The sequence below is a fragment of the Pseudopodoces humilis genome, chromosome 2 (assembly GCF_049639895.1).
Source record: "Pseudopodoces humilis isolate 2021_Gansu_Grassland_sample_001 chromosome 2, ASM4963989v1, whole genome shotgun sequence".
NCBI lineage: Eukaryota > Metazoa > Chordata > Aves > Passeriformes > Paridae > Pseudopodoces > Pseudopodoces humilis.
This window is the reverse complement of record NC_142201.1, coordinates 51974045-51992181: the sequence shown is the minus strand read 5'-3', so window position 1 is coordinate 51992181 and position 18137 is coordinate 51974045. Positions and strand designations below refer to the sequence as shown.

Here is an 18137-nt window from a genome sequence, read left to right as displayed (position 1 = left end):
ACATCTCTCAGCTCTTCATTCCCCTATATTTTTTTCAAAAGTCAAACATTTTCTGAACAGTTTTGCAACTTAAAAATATTTATTGGTAGGAATAAAATGAGTAAGTAAATATATCCAGAAAATAGTGTTTCAGCCTCGTAGAGGGTAAGAATTCTGCACAACTTGTGACCCATATCTGCACAGTGTGTTCTCACTAATCCAAATCCTTGAACTTCATCCAATCACAGGTGACTGGTCTGTATATTCACTCTATATTTAATTCACCATGGGAGTCCACGCTACGTGATTAAAGTCCAATGTTATGATGACAACAGGAAAAACTATCATGAACACATGACAAAATACACAGAGTTGTGTAATCAAGCATAACAGAGTACAGAAGTGACTCTCTTTAGAAGTTTCTGCTACTTAGAAAGATTCTGCTGGTTGCTGAAGATGAGTTGCCTGGAATAAAAAGCAGAGTATCAGTAAGGTAGGCTCACTGTTCCAAATTTTAAATTAATTCAGTGCATGAAGCAAAAAGTATTTCTGATAATTTCTCACTTGTGCTATATGTTCTGTCTGCCTTCAGCAAACAACAGATTTTGTTTTATCTTGTACTTTTCTTTCATTCTCAAGTCAGTGATTATCTCATCTAACAATTTTCAGCATGAGTCTTCACATTAGAGTCTTTGTCAGATTCTCAGTGGAATAACTTTGAGATGCTAACATACCTTACATCTACACCAATGACTTGTTCTTGCCTGTTGTTGCTTAATGAAACTAGTGTTCCATAACTGCACAGGGAAAAAAAGAGTTTTATAAGGAAAGACAGCATTACATTTTTTACTGTGAACAACCGAGACTACTAGTGTGTGAAGTAGAGAAGCTACTGTGCTAAAACTCTCCCTTAGGAGAAAGGTTTGAGTAGGAATACTGTTGGTAACATACAGCTTCACTGTGCAACCTGGTTCTAACCTGCATCTGAGCTGAAAACACATCAAGGAGTATGGACCAACAAGCACAGCACTGGCACTACTGGTCTAGCAGTTGTTCAGACCTAGCTTCAGCTGCAGCTTCCAGGAGCTCGTAGGTGACTGTGACAGGCTTCTATGCCCCAAGGCTGCTCTACAGGGAGCTCCCACTCTCTAAACCACCACTGTCACATTATTACCCCCTTTTCCTTTGAGAAGAATGATGTTATGTGGCATACATAAAAAGACCTTCCTTAATGTGCTAACCCATTGTGCCACTTAGGTTTTGCTGGTTTTGTTTGTGCACAGTCCCAGAACAAGTTCTTTCCTGAGAAAGCCTCTTTCCCTGTGCAGTATTGCATTCTGGTTTGTACTGGTTTCTTTCTGAAGTTCAAAGCCCAATTAAGAGTATAATGATCTTAGTAGATAAATTCTCTGAAACAAGGATAGAAGTGATTTAAAATTAGGTAGATAAAAATTAGGGACAAAATGTGAATACAGGTGGCATGTGCCATATTCTACTTTGTATAAGATATATTTAATAAAACATTTGTATTTTTTATGTGTCCCTGAAATACAGAATGTAACACAAGACAGTGTCATTATTAGTAAATTAAACTGGTGTCAGGAAATGCAACTAGCTTCCTAGATGCTCAAATATAGTCATCCATAGCTATTAAATCAGAAGAATCCTGGTCTGTTTTTTTTTTTCCTAGACCAGTCAGCAATCCCAAATAATGTCCTGACACACCTTGGGATTTATGACAAGGCATCTTTCCTAATACATAGTTTGGATATGGTTACCTAGTTACAGAAAAGAAGAGAATTTAACATAGATCTGGATTGTTCTCTAAGTGTTCACAGTTTTGCTAATGGAAGGTCACAAGTCTGATTAATTTACTAGTTTAGGTACACACTGAGTCTATTCCAGTGGGTTGCCACTAGGCTATGGAGTCCTTCTCTTCATTTGCTTGTCTGCATTTCAATATTTTACAAAACTTGAAAGAATTTGAATAATAAATATTGAGAAAGTCCTAATTCTTAATATCTTTCAACCCAGAGAGCATCTGGGACATGTAAGAGCTTGTAGTTATTCAGGCAAAAAAAGCAGGAGTTCAAATCAATCTTTCATATCCCAGAACATAATTTGACCTTCTCTTTCTTTTCTACATGACAGCTACTGTAGATGTAACGCGTGGAATATTTCTTTCCAAACGGAGTTGTCTTTATCTGGGCTGACATACTTACACTCCCTTTATAGCCAGTGTAAGAGAATCAATGTCTCTGGAACACAGTGCTGTTCTTGACTATCCTTGTTAGTAGACTTTCTCAGCTAGGGATGGGAAACCCATGACCAAGGGAGGTCCTGTTTAAGGTTTCTCAAATTGCAATGATGACTGTATTCAGGAAGTGACTTGCCTTTAACTGTCAGTAAAATCTAGATTGCTAACCAGCTGAGTACATATTTACTTCAAGAGATAAGAAATAGCCTGCAAGACTCGTGAATATATTGGCTAGGTTTTCATTAAACTTAGAAATTCACATATTTAACTCATGCAGTAAGTTATTGATTGAGTTTACTTCATCAGTTTGCTCATTTCCATGGAATCTTTTCTTAGGTGACTTTCTCCAGGCACTGGAGAGCAGTGGTAAAGATTTTAAAATCACAAGAGATTGATTTTGGTAGAGAAGCTATGTATCCTGCAAAACTAGAAGCCATTCTAGTACCTCATGCTACTCATTTCTGTTTTATAATCAATTAATATGCTGTATCCTCCAATTTCTGTTTTATTTTCCTTAGAAGAAAGACATCTGTTACCTAGAAGTGGTCCATGAATGTCATTTCCGTAAGTCTGAAGCACAGGTACAAATAGGAAATAGTATTGTGATCACCTACACTATAACCAGCTTCACTTTAGATCTTCTCTCTTTTAGGTCAGCCAGATAATTTTGAGAGAAATTAGCCGCAACATCACCATGATAAGATTATGCATTCAAACAAGGTTGAAAATCAGTAAAATCTTTTGTAGACACCTAAGCAATTAATCTTCTTTACATGCAATTATTGCATGCAATTATTTCTAGTAGTAAATGTCTAGCACAAGAGAAATACTGACTGTATTGCTGCAGTGCAAATGATTTAAAATGTAAATAAAAAAAAATCTAAATTTTCTTGAGATTATGTCTCTTTTTCTTTTTTTGACTACTATTTTACTACAACAGAACAAGCAAGGCTAAAGCACAGCAGTAAGCCTGCGAGAATCTACTTCAGTATGAAAAGTTAAAAGCCCAGTTTTACTAGCTGGCCGTGGAAATTTATTACAGGTCGGTGGAAGATAATAGAGTGATTATGCTAGATGACACAAAAACCAGACATTTCAAACAATCTTAGTAGAAGAGCTAAAGACAAATATGGAATAATTTCCAACTCATAATAAATTGAAATTAAATTATCTACTGATTTTCAGCCCTTCAGACTGTTATTCTATTTTATTAATCCATGGAAAAGCAGTGGTGATTGTAACTTTCTACATTCTGATAATGCACCCTTCCAGAGCAACATAAAAAAACAACAGAAATCAACAGCCAGGTTGTGTACCATGTTTTGTACTTTGCTGTGATATTTTGTGCATCATGCTGTTTCATTTCTGCAACTCAGCAAGAAAACACATCTCTTTCTTGGAGACAAAAATAAAAATCTATAAGGTAGACCGTAGACTCAAAAGAGAACTTTGCTTTTATTGATATGCTACTCTAAAGAGCACGAGCAAGACCAAGAAAGATAGAAGTGACTAATACGCTCTTTCAGTTACTTCTTGGTGTCAAGGCCCCAAGAGCACCAGTGGACTTGGACTGACTGGATTTCTGGCTGCACCTCAGACCTGAATTCCTATTTTGCATTTGAAGATCGTTAGACTTTGGATGAAGCCCCAAGGTGAGTCTGCTCACCTTGTTCATCTATGACAGGACAGTGCTCTGGCAGCTGAGGGCATCACCCTGTGGCCAATTTTGGCTGCTTGCTGACCTTTCCTTGTACGCCTGCATTTGATGCATCTGGATAATTAGTTCTGGCCTTTTTCAGCCAGATCTTGGCCCTCATGCAATCCTGGTCCCTGCTTCTTCAAACTGATCCCCACAAGCTGATCCCCACAACCCAACATCCTGTAGGAAGCTGCAAGCAGCCTAAAGAAGCATCTTGCAACCCCGTGTGTTCTGTAGCACACCTTGCACTTACAGTGATCCCTTCCATCACAACAAAGTGAGGGTGTTAGGGTTTCCAAGTCAGATGAAATTATTCATCACCACCTACCCAAAGGCTGACCAAGCAGATGCTAGCTACTCAGCAGGAGTAATTTCATGGCTCTTGGGTAATCCCTGGCACTGATGTCAATGACTCTGTGCTGTGGATCCCCAAGAACTTCTACAGTAACTTTATTGTAAGGTAGCATACAGGTTCTTCCTTGCAAGTAAGGCAAGGAACATCTGAATATTTAGTCAAATATAATTTAAGTTTTCACTGAAGATATTTTTTTTCTTGTCTTTAATTCCATGGCAAAAGCTGATATTTAAGAGGAGGACTTTGGGATACTATGGCTATTTTTACTTAATAATTCTGACCTCATGTATGTAGTCCATTTTAAACCAGATTTATTTTTTAAAAATACTGTGTGAAAAAAAAATTGGTATTATATTAGCTCTAGTATTTTTTTGCATCTCTGCTGACAATATATCATGTGTATTGGATAATAACAAGCTTTTGTTATTTCTTTAAAGACACAGATTTCACTGAAATGACAGCTAGAGATTACAAGAGCTCTTAGTCAGAATAATTATGCATTGAAGATAGTTGATTAGTCTCTAGAATGCTAAACAAATAGAAAACAAAAGAAGTTGGAGTGTCACCAAACCTTGTAGACCTGCGCTGAAAGAATTGATTAGACAACATATGTTATACAACCTATGTAAACCAAACATCCATTTACTATTCAAGATGTGAAGCAGAGCCACATGCCATAGAGAGATGCTGTCTTGCAGAAACTTAACTGACCTTACTGAGGAATGACTCCTTCCTGGCTCTTTATTTTGTAAACCTTGAACTCTTTGAGAAAGCTATCAAGCAGCAAGGCAGTGCTGACTCATCCTGAATCATCTGCAGCTGTGGCCATTTGTCCTTTCAGAAAAAGATGAAACCTAATCACACCCCAACACCCATCATACCTCTTTAGTCAATAACCTGAAAGAGCATTTCCTGTTTATTTTGGTTAAATAGCTCAAATCATTAACAGGACATTTTCTCAGAAAAAACAATTTGCTCTGTTTTGAAAGGTAATTTTGTCAAAAATGCAGTTCAGCGTACCTAAGAGTCAAGTGACTTTGCTGCAAGGAGGAACCACTGTTTCTGTAAATACACATAAATTAGTTGAAATACTGTTCCAAATGAGAGCAAGGAGCACCTTGTTACATGCATCATTCAATTTGACTTGAAGTCTCTACCAAGAGCAAATCAATCATATACCCTATATGGCCACTCAAGAGCTCAGTTAGCTTAAGTCATCTTAACTTAAATGAACTCAATAATCTTGGTTCCCCATTTGCAGCTTTGAGGTCTTCAAGGTAAAAAACCCTTGGTGTATGATTTTTTTTTTCCCCCACAGTTTAGATATCCATGTTTCCTCACAATTTCTTCAGTCATTCTAATGCAGTTTCTGCTTAGACTTTTACAATAGCTGTATTTTCAGTATTGTATTTCTTTTCTCCATGAATTAGTAACACTAAAATAGGGTAAAATTTCTGTCTTGCTTTGACTCGAAAAAGCACTTTTTTCTCTATTTATTTGCATCAAATATCACATTACTCAGGCTGCTTCCAAGGAGACTGGTTGTGGACTTCCTGCAGCTGTGGGCTGTCTGTCCAACAATTCAGTTTTCTCAAAGTCACTTGCTATTATTTATTCAAGAAAATATTTTCCTTCTGCCTGACCCAAAAATGAATCCCATGTCATAGGGAGAAGACTGTATGTGGGAGACTTCTGTTTTACTGCTGGCAAACCCACAGAAGTTAGCAAGCTACACCAATTTATTTCAATTTTTTTTTGTGAGATTTACCAGCATCAGTTTTAAGCAGGTAATTAAAGGCATGCTAGTTTTGGAACACATACAGCTGTCATAAAACACATCCCCTTGTCTCCAGAAGTTCAGGTTTGCTTTCAGTTTCTTTGTGCATCTTAGGCATTTACATCATTATTTTATTTCTTCATGATTTTGTGTGCTTTTGGCAATGTGTTTTGGGGTTGGTTTGGTTGGTTTTTTGGGTCTTTTTGTGGTGTTTTGTTTTTTTCTTCCCCCTTTTCTCTATTTAATATTAGATTATTTTACTAATGGCTAGGCAAATTAAGCACAAAAAATATTCTACAATAGAATCAGAGAAAAAATGACAGATGAAGGAATCCTAGTAACCTAATCTGTGAAAACAGTGTATGAAATTGGCTGCTCTCAGGATTATCACAGGAGAACCACTAGGATGATTCAACAAAAGAATTTCTTCTCATAATGTCATACAAACTAAAGGGATACAGAAGTAACCACGGGGTGGAGGAGGAACTGAAATTTGGAACATGGTTGGCAGTACTCTGGGACTGTGTGGGAACTATCATGGCATTTTTAGGGGAAAGAATAAAAGTGGGGTGAATGGAAGGCTGAAGATGAATTAAGATGAATAAATACAGAAGAAAAGAGGGTAAAAGGCATACATAAGGATTGGTCATAGTTGAGCAAGTACTGGTTGATATGCTTGTCTGTCTGAGCCCTGTTTAACCATTGTAGTTTATCCTATATATTCATATGAATTTCTAGTTGCCTTATCTAAACTCTAGACCATAGGACTTCATGTGTGAGTGTTAGGGAAGGTCACCTTAAGTTAAATTGCATTAAGTTAAGGTGTCTGAGTGCCAGCTGCTTGACGGATGAATTATAGGTCTGAAGGATGAGATAAGGGTCTGGGTGTACTGGGTAAACTGAAGGCTTTAATTACTATTTAATTACTGGAGAGACTGTGTTTTTCCAGGGAGATGCATACACTACACTATGGAACTTCCACCCTAGTCATTCAGTGAGGGTGAAAAGGACTAATCTGTGCTGTTTGTGTTCTTGTGGGTGCTGAGACAGGCACTGTTCTCTGTGCTGGGATGTGTGCCCAGCGTTGCTTGTGCCGTGTGTGTGCCTGTGGGAAAACATCTCCAGCCTACAGAGTAGCTGTACATGGGGACAGAGAACCACAGTAGTCCCCCTTTGATCCAGCTGGGATGGGAAGACTACCATGGTGCTGAGAATCTGCACAGACTGGCCAGGATGGAGATCCACCCCAGGTTCCAGGAATCTTGTCATGTCTCCCCCCCTCTAACATGTAGAAAATTCATAAGACATGCTGTTTTATAATGCTGAACATAATTAAATCAAAAGGTATACACTCTTAAATGCTTAAGAAGTCAAAATTGCTACACAGCTGTCTTGATCAATCAGAAACACCCTAATCAGTAAAAAAAAACACAACAGGATTTTTAGGCTTTTGAAAAACACTACTATTCTTGATCCCATGAGAAGTAACATTTGTTATGGCTTTATCCTCTAATTCTTTGTTAATATAATCTGCACCAATAAATCCTCAGGCAGCTACATCTATCTGTAGTTCTTGTCATATTTAGAATATTAGAGAAGTATTTCTTCTTTTTTTTTATTTTTTTTTAATCTATTTTTCAAAAGCTACATGAGTATTACAGAAGGGATTGGAAAGTTTATGAGTTTAATTTTAACAGACCCTTTCTTACCACTGTTAGAGATGTAAACTTTGTGTTACAACATATAATTAAGGGATAAATACAGGCTCCTGTTTGTTTAAAAGAAACAAACACCTAATAAGAAATGTAGATAATTTCAACTTAATTTATGTTATTAGGTGAAAATTTATTAATAGCATCTAGAAATGAACTTAGAACTTTTCAAAAACTTAGTATTTTTTTTCAAAGACTCCTTGGATTTTTTGGGTTATACTTTTTCTGCTAATTTTAACTTTCTTCAGCAATAGCCTCTCCTTAGCAAGACCCTCATACAGCTCCTTTGCATACAGCCGCAGGAAAAGGATCCTTAATCCCACCTAAGTAATTAGCAGTATAAAAATAGTGATTAATTATAGGATAAAATGAGACGTTAAGATATTCCTAAGGCCATTGATACCAGTGGCAGAGCTCTCTTCTTGCCCCAAAGCAGCTGATCCAGCCAAAGTGTATAATTATTGTATGATTAAAAACCTGAAATATTTAGTATTTTGACAAATCAGCACAAAGTTCAAGGCTAGCAAATTCAATTCATGTCACTTTTGTTATCTGAAGACTTGGAATCCATTGCTGAAAGTCCTTGCCTGCAATTCTGTTATTGAGGGTAACATGGCATTGGGAGTGCTGGTCTATAACCAGACAAGTTTACTGCTGCTTCTAACAGGGGTTTAGTTTCAATGTGTTGCTAGGGATTTGGGAACTGCTGGTATTTCATAAATATTGCAAAGATTCTTTTTGAAGATACTGGATTTCAGAGTGTTTGGTACACAGGTTCTTTGGATAATCTCAGTTTTTCTTCAAACCAGTTTGCATATAAAATGAATACTGTAAGATATTAAAATGAAGTAAAACTCATATTCTACAGAAGTCCTTAGGTGAAAATTGAATCTTACAGAATATTCAAATAATTTAAATAACAAATTTGTAAACCTTTTAGTAATAGTCATGGACAATAACTTCCTCTTGAATTGGTATAATTTTTCCAAACGTATTTTATGCTATTAATTGTGCACCTTCTCAACTGAACTGCAGCTGTAAGCAGTAATAAATGAAAAGGCATTACTCAAGTCCATGAAAAAGGTTAAATTTGGTGGCTAAATTTATCTCTTGTGCATTTAAAGAGCCAAACTCTTTAGGCAATCAAGATAATTTTCCAAATATTTTGAGAATCAGTCTTGTATGTCTCAGCTTTTCACCAGTGTAAGAATAACACACAGAAATAGACATGCTCCAGCCAATCAGAACTCAGAGTAACTGAACAGCTATTGATGTGTACCTGTACGGGTTTTTCCTAAGCTATGCGTTTCTCTGCACGCTCATTGGTTGAGCTTATCTGATTTGCATAATCACTATACAGTTATTTCTCAATAGTTCAGGCTGGTCAAGCTGTTTACCAGCAACAAAGATGCAGTCTCAGCTTCTCTTTCTCTCCACATGATGTAGAAAAAACTCTAAAATTTCCGTGAAAGAATAGAATAAAATATTCCAAAAATCAAATAAAATGGAGCTGTCAAGCAGTTCAAAGGAAAACTGTATGAAAGACTTGATTCACTGGATTATGCCTATTTTCATAAATACACCCCTCCTCATCCTAATCTTTATCTTGTGCAAGCAGGTCAAGAAGGTTCTTGTTCTCACAAGAATTGTAAGATTTCTATCTACTTCTTCCTAGCCTCACTGGGAGAATCCCACTCTATCCCTTCTGTTTAGTAACATATGTAGTTATTTCTGAGGAAAGAAGTACTTGGCAGATGAATGGAAAATGTAAGAAAAAGGGGAATTAAAATGGAAATAAATAGAAATAGGAATGTAGGCAGAATTTAGTTAAATGAAGGCTTGGACAAACATATGAGAAGATATACAGCAAGGATTGGAAAGATGCCTCTGTATTTTAAAAGAAAGTTTAGAGTTGGTCCGTTGCCATCATTTATCTTTGAATATATCTTTGCCGATATTTCACTCAGGAACTTTTCACAGGTACTAGCTTCATGAACATGTTCAAGTAGGCTTATGTCAGTCTTCTTACTGAAATTTACACAGAGATTAAACTCTGTTAATTTAATTAAGTTTAAATCTAGAATGGATTACTTGTTTCTTATTATAACTTATTTTCCATAAAATGACCACAATTAAGGTAATCTGCATTTTCAAAAGCTTTTTGTTATTAGTGTATAATTTTAGATTATTATATTTTTGTTTTGTTCTCCCAAAATTACCTTTAAATACAAATATTTATTGGTTTTACAATGCCAAATAGGGAGAGAAAATAAGGGTGGGTAACACTGACAATTTCTTTATTGCAAACACACAGAGGAACTGTCTAAAATTGTGATGTCAGTGTTCCTTGATCCAATGCAATTGACAGATGAGAAGACAGTTCAGGGTGAAAAATGAAATCAGTGTGAAGTTGTGATGAGATTTATTTATATCACTTATAACAAATGTTTGCAGCTCACCAGGGAGGAGAATGCAAATAAGTTCTTCCTATTAAGCTTCTCATGGGCATTACAGAAAACTCAAATTAAATTGCTTAATCATTGCTGCTCTAAGCCCTCAACTCCTGAGGACGAATATTTGGCTCCTAAATTCAATGGGCTTCAGACATCGATTGTCTGGGCTTCTGGTCTACAGCTCCTCATTTCTTCTAACAGTATTTATGGCAGTGAAGCATATATAGACATCTAGAGGTAACTCAATATACTACTTCCACTACACCTTCTGTAACTAGGTATTATCTCTTGAAATTCAGGCATATATTTTGGTGATAGTTGCTATTATGAGATTTTAGAAAATATTGCTAACTTACGAATATGATTCAGGTTTTGTCAGTTAGACTGTTTCATTCCATCTTTATTCTTTAACATTACTGACAAATATAAAAGTATATTTCTTTAGAAAATACTTCCTGGAACATTCAGATATATGATTTAATCCATAAAGGTGATTCTCCATCTCGTCCAGAAGCAGAATTCAATTTTTGAAAATGTATTATGGCTTTTTTCCTCATTAATAATAATAATAATAATAATAATAATAATAATAATAGTAAATTACTGATTCTTTTACTTAGGAAAAATAAAACAAACAAAAAAAACCCCCCACAAATCCAAAAACTACCAAGTTTTTAAGTCTGTAAAATTAGTGTCCTAATTTACAGAGGTCAAAATCCCCCACATGAGTGCACTGTTGCATCTTTTCTTCCTGTCCCACTGTGACAAGTACTTACCATCTGGCTGATCACCTGGTAGCAATGGATTTCCCACTTCTTTATGCTTCATTCTTTCCACAGTTAATTCTGAATATTGCATTAATGAATTAATTTAATATTTTAATCTATAAAATAATAATTTGTGGGTTAGTTTGCAGGAAAGTTTTGAAAATATTTACAGGCGCAATGGAGAATAACTCATACTTCTCTCATTATTCTTATCTTTCTCAATTAATACCTTTCTCAGTTGACACCTCTGTCCTGAGATAGTCTTAACCCTCTTCATCTTCTGTATATTCAAAGAACTAAGAATAATACATGACATACCTAAAATGTCCAGGGAATTTCTCCATCAGTGACAAAATCTTGCATGAAAAATTATTACGTATTATGGTTCCAAATCAGTTGCTTGTATATACCCTGCACAATCAGCATTTAATATAATAAGGTAACAATTGGTATAAGTAAGATAATAAGATATATGTAGGATTAAACCTTCTAGATCATATGCAGGAAGAATTAAATACCCAAGTTGTCGGCTAAATTTCCTTATTTTTATTCTTGGAGCTCCTACTCTACTTCACTGTACACTACCTCTAACATCTAATGATCCATGTATTATTATTTAATATTTCTACTGTAAGAACTCATAAAACTGTTCATCAGTGTTATCTTCTATTACTCACTGTAGCCCAAATTAATTTCTCATAATGTCTCACCTGAGGCTTGTTCACTTTCCAAAGCAAAAGAGAGTGGCTGCATTCACAAAGCTCTAGCTGCTAATCCCGAGAGAAAAAACACCTCCCCTGGCCTCCCTCAGGTGCTAACTGCAGTCTATAGCCTGGAGATAGGGATCAGTTTATCTTGATGCAGACACATCTGGTTAGTTGTCTGTCTCTTCAGTTTCCACTGATTTTACTGACTTGTGGCAGAGCCCATTTGCTGACACAAGTATGTCTAGTGGCACTGAGATGTATTAGACTTCCTTGAGTAGTTTCAGTTACTGTTACAGAGGGATATAATTAGTGTTTCTGTGTCATAAGTAACAACCCTGCACAGATGTCTTCAATAGCATCTGACATGTCAAATTCCATTACCAATTATGTTTAGACAAATTAATTCCTAGATCTCCACTAACCAGCATAGTAATTTAGATGAATTTAGCTATTTTTATGTATGTACATTTAATTTAGGGCTTCAATTAAGTTGAATACAGATGGTGCGCTGTAGCATTTGAGATTTCTTAGTAAATTTCACCTGGCTTCCAGAACTGTTTCAGAAGGGCAGAGACATTCTCTAGAGCCTGTTATAGACATTATGAAGAAGTATTAGAAGCTCAAGAGTAGACCTTTGAATTAAGGAAAAAAAATTAAAATCCCACACTAAGTGCCTGAAACATGGAGCTGAATTGCACCGTCACTATTTCTTGGAACAGAGAAATAATAACTTTTCATTCTGAAATCATCAAGAAGATTACTTTATTTTAGAAATATATTTGAATTGGAAAATCTGTTGAAACTGACAGCCACAAAACAAAACCTTTGGTACTGGAGTCTTGTGAAAGAATTGATGGCAAGCTATTTGTTTTCTCATTAACTAATTTGTCTAATCCTCTATAACTCTTTTATTTCCTCCTCTAAGATAAACTTAAATTATTTTTCCTCACATTGTCTTCTTCTTCTTTGTTATATTTTTCTTCCAAATAATATGAGTCTATTTTAATTTCCCACAGCCATTGAAAATACTCCACAAAACACAGGTTCATAAATATATTTTGGCTTCATTTAGCAAGATTTTATGAATTATAACTCTGCCCTTTTTAAATATTATCGTTTAAGAAGAATTAATTTTTTACACCATTTCTGAAGTTTATTTATTGGTCTGTTCTGTAATCCATTCTCTAACTCTCACATATAAAGTTCTCTTATATTTCCTTATTATAAAGACATTGGATAATATTCTGTATTAATTTTGTTTTGATTTAATCCATTATGGATTTTTATAAAAAACATTTCTTTCTTCATCAGCTGAGATTTTTAGGTGAGGAATGACAATAAGGATTTTTTTCTATTTTTACTAAATCTTTGAGTTGAATGACATTTTTTTCTACTTCATTTCTTCATACAAGTTTTCTTGTCAGACTTTGTTTTAGTAGGAAAAGGTTACATCTAAGCTGAAGGACAGAAACATTCTCTGGCATGCATGCATTGTTCATTGATACCACTCAGAGCAGCCGATCTTTTGGCACAGGCTGCTCCCATCCTGAGAACAGGTGAGCACTCTCTTCTTCCCTTAATGGATGTCATCCATGAAGTAGAAGGAGGTAGGCAGTGTGCACCTGCTCACATATTGCTATGCAATCAGGACACAGTCAAAAGAGGTGCTCCAGTCAAGATGAAAAGTGTTCCTACAGACACTTTTCCTTCAGACACTGCTAATTACCTTTTTTTCTACTGTCTTGAGAAGAAACAACCACCCAGATATGTCCTATGTTCTATTTTATTTTCCTTCATTCTGTAAGATATAAGAATAGCTACAACAGTAACATCCATTAGAGGCCACTTCAGGTAGTAACCAGTCACATTATCTAAAAAAAAAAAACAACCCAAGTTTTGATATGGGTTACATGCTCTTTATTAAGAGGTAAAATTGATTTTACTTGGAACCTAACAGCTGCCGGAACAGTCATCACAGAAAGCTTTGAACTCCTGGTAGCTTTTAACTCCCGCAGAGTAATTTCAGAGGGTTGACACAATGTATTAACATTGTCACTCGATTACATCATCTCATTATCTGAGACTTGTGACTGAGGTATCTATGCTTACAGGTTGAACTAGTGAACCATATATCACTTTATGCATAATTCTAATGCAACATCCATATAAAACATCAGAATTCTCCATGGGAGGGGAAGGTAATTTTGATTCTCATGTATATCTTTGTCCTGATGGAAGGGGGGGGGGGCGGGAAGCTTAGCGCAGTGTGAGTGTGGCTAAGTTGTTATTCTATGCTGTGCACATCATCAGTTAAGGGATGTGGTTCTGGGAGGAAAAGCTGAGCTCCCAACCAGAAGTGCAGCATTTTGCTTCCCTTCTCTACAGCAGGGAACGTCCCCGTCCTCAAATGTCACCTCCTCCGGTTTTCTCTGGAATACAGCTACAGGACATAGCACTGAAAGGACGGTGGCAAAAATAGGAATCAACAGCAGTGCTGAACCAACAGCAGTGGTGTGGAGGCTGCTGTGGGCAAACGACTGGCAGGCGCGACCTCAACCCACGCAAAGGGGCAAGAGCCAAGGTGACAGTGGCGAAGCTGAGCCTGGTCCAGCCAAGCCAAGCTGAAAGGAGCACAGGAGAATGGTTGGAAAAGCAACAGTGACTTGCGGGACCTATCTCCAGCACAGGAGGCTGGTGGAAAAGGCACAGAAATGAGCCCCAGAGGACCAGTAGCACAACCTGACTCAAATGACCCAGCTTTCCGGGAAGTTCTTATTTATTGCTTGTCATTTTTTGGGCTTGGGGTGGGGGTCTGGGAAACATTAGTTGAAGAGCTCCCCAACCATCTTATCTTTGCTCTCAGTGGCTATTTGGTGTGGTGTGTGGGAACAGTCGCCATATTGCCTCAGTCAGGGGAAGTCATGCAGATGCAACCTATGGGGAGCATCTGCCATCTTCTTTTTGTTCCTCATGGGTGGTGAACACCTTTTTGTGAGTAAAATACCCTCTCTTTCCAATTGATATTACTTTTCTTGTGCCTATCCTATTCCATTTCTTTCTGTTTTCAGAATTTTTTTTTTCTCAGCCCACATTCTCTGCTGCTGTCACTCCCTTACCAGAAAGGGTGGGAGGAAGGGGAGTGGCTTATTTGGAGTTTAATTTCTCTCTGATGTTCAAACCAGCACAATATTCCTCTCAGAAGAAAAAGTTAAAAAGAGCTGTTTCCAGATAAGCCAGACTTTCAGATGTGGAATCCATAATGTGACTAAACAGACTAGTTTACAGTTTCCTTGCAGTCTTCAATCTCCACATTTCATAAAGCATTTTAATAGCTAAAAAGATAATTCCCTCCACCCCCCCATCAAACCCAAAAGTTTGATTAGGCAGAGCAAATCAAGCAATAGTTGACCTTAAAAAAAAAAAGAAAGAAAAAAATGCAAAACTTTCCAGAATTAAAACCACAAATATTAGTGAATTAGCAAAATCAAATAGAGGAAGCAGGAAAAAAGGAAAATACTCCAACGCTTTTTCTCCTGTTAAAATTTTTCATGAGACTCTCAAGAAAGACCATGGTAAAATGAACCTAAACTGCAGGAACCATAAACTGAAGAGATATCCATCTTAAATAACAGTGAAATCAAAACATGCATATTCACACATGAAATACTATTCTTCACACTGTTCAGGCTTTGCAAGCATATTGTTACAAAACTGGGTCATTTTCCTTAAAAAGTATAAAAATATTGCAACTAAGAAAAATGTCAAAAATTATACCCAGAAAGTACATCAGTTAAGATGAAAGAATGTAGGGCAATTCTGCTTAATTTATATTTCCCACTAAAATGCTTATAAACAATAGAGAGAAATTATTTATTAGCTGTCATACAACTCTTCAGGTCTTGTCTGTATTTCAGACAGCTATAGAATTTTGACTTTTAATGTGTCTAAAATTTAATATTTATTATACAGAAAGTAAGAAAACTTTTATTACCACAAAATCTCAGTGCCCACTTTGCATATTGAAGTATTATTTTTCTAATCTGACAGAAATAATATTGAAATATTTCATCTTTGGAAGAAATCAAAAAACTTTTCCATTAGCATAATTTTGGTGTTTGGTTTCTTTTTTTTGTTTTTGTTTTTGTGTTTGTTTTCTTTTTTTTGTGCTGGTTTTGGTTTTTGGTTTGTTTTTTTATTTTTTGGATGGCTGTCTTTTTGACCATCTTGGGAACTGTTCTTAAGAATGCAACTCTGTCTAACAAATGATACTCTCTTTCCAACAGAGTCAGATTCTAACAAAGATTTGCTGTAACAAACATCTGGTTCAGCAGAGTGGGTTATTTTACTTTCTATCCTCTTTTTGCTTAAAAGCTTAGACATACCCTGAGCATTTTCTCTCAGTAATTATCTTGTCATTTTTGTTCTCAGAGGACTGGAACATCTAAAAACTCATTCATTAAAAATAGAATATTTCCTGATAAAAACAGGGAATGAAAAGACTGACGGATAGAAAAAAAGACACCAGAAATTCATTATTGTGATATAGGGTACACTAAAATAGTAGCAATACATAATATTTTATTTTAGAAAAAAAAGAAAAGACTTTCCCCAAAGTTAACAAATGTCGGATTAATATCTGAAACCACCTTTTAAATTTATAAATCAGTTACATCAACACCTAGTTGTCTAGCTCTGTAGTGCTCTAACTGAATGTAACTAAATTTTCATTTAACATGGCTATTTGCTAAGTCACACTTCCTCTACTACCAGCCTAAATTGGTGTAGCCTCACTGAACACTTTAATTTATATTTTATAAACAGAAAGCATAATTAAATAATCTGATCTGTGTTTTGTTGTCATATCTTTCCCTGTATGTTGACTCACACCTCCAGTGGCTTATGATAATAATGGAACATAAGCATTTTTCACTTAAACCATAATAGAAGAGGCTGTTAGAAGAATATTGCATTTGAAAACCATCTAGCCTACCCACAATCAAAAAAGTCAAGAAACAAGCAAACATCTGACTCTGAATTTACCTGTAAAAGACCTTAAAACCAGAATTAAACAGTTTAAAGTTAGAATATGAGTCGTAGTGTGATATTAGGCAATACTATGAAATTTCTTAGAGTGATGATTCAATTCTCTACTCCAAAAACACAGCATTTTTTTGAAAAGTAGTAGCATTAATAAAAATAATTTATACTTGTTTAGAGTATTATGATAAAGAGAAACATACACAAAAGTCCTAACTTCAGATACTGGAATGATGAGAGTAAATGAAGTACTAAGATAGATGCCTCTGCTAATATTGTATTATTAAAACATGATTTCTTATTTGTCACATAGGCCTTTTTCAATATGTCATTTCTCTTTTATTAAATTAAATAGTGTTTTATAGTGAAAGAACAAATACTACACCCCTGGGAAGAAAAACAAAGAAGTCAAAATGCTAAACTTTCTGAGGAGGTTCTTCTACAGGAAAGTTCAGGAAGACTTAGAAGACATGTATGTGGTAATTCTCTATGACTTTAAGAGAAAAACTTTAAAATACAATTGATGTAACCTAGAAATTTCCCAATGTTTGCATATCTCCTCCATCCTTACCTGAATCTTGTATGCCTACTGCAATATGCAAAGGTCTTGCTTTGCTAGTGGAATAAGGACAATTAAGGTCTGAGATGGCACATCATTATTTTTGGCATTATGCTTATAATGCAAAATTTTGCAGAACTAAGAGATTAGCTACTTGTTTAAAAATGTGTGGAAAGCCATCCAGCTCTGCTCAGTCTCTACTCACAGAATTTCTGATTGGCTGAATGTCAATTGTTTGAATAGAAGCTCATGTGGGAGGAGGTTTATTTACATTCTTATAAAATATTAATATATCAACTTAGAAAGTACCACTTCTATGTTGGTAACATGAAATATTTTACAATAAGAATCCTAGTACAATTAATTTGATTCTTACAAATATAACTCCTTTTATGCAAATTAAACTAGTAAGTTATAATTTATTTATATATCAATGGAAATTGCAGATTTCTCCTTCCTTCACTGCATGGATGACTAAAAAAACTTAAATGTATTTTTATTCACAATAAATAAAATAATTGCATGATCATTAGATTCAGCTAAGGGCATCTAATGTGGAATAACTTCTGTTAAGAGAGAAAATTTCTTGCTTCTTTCTCTTCATCTTTTTCAATCCACATGTGAGAAGTAATAGGGAGGACTCTATGCTTGGTATATGTAAAGCACTCAAATTGCTGTAATAAACTGTGAAACCATTACTAAAGAGTAAAAGGAAATAAAGCAGTAGTTCTTTGGAATACAATTTTCCTCATTCAGACTGGAAATTTTTTAGATAACTCGGAGAAGAGAGAAAGTTGACATCCATAATAACATAGGCTGTGCCACCTTCGTGAAA

The 18137-nt window shown here is 35.6% G+C and overlaps 1 long non-coding RNA gene across 2 annotated transcripts; it reads left to right on the top strand.

Moving 5' to 3' along the window:
• Positions 1-411: 411 nt before the first annotated feature.
• Positions 412-15685, top strand: LOC106628004 (uncharacterized). 2 transcript variants are annotated; one of them, XR_001331186.2, is made up of 3 exons: positions 412-472; positions 3781-3888; positions 14092-15685. It is a non-coding gene; the product is annotated as an uncharacterized LOC106628004 (long non-coding RNA). The 2 variants fall into 2 exon arrangements; XR_001331187.2 differs by lacking the exon at positions 412-472 and adding an exon at positions 2753-2800.
• Positions 15686-18137: the final 2452 nt, after the last annotated feature.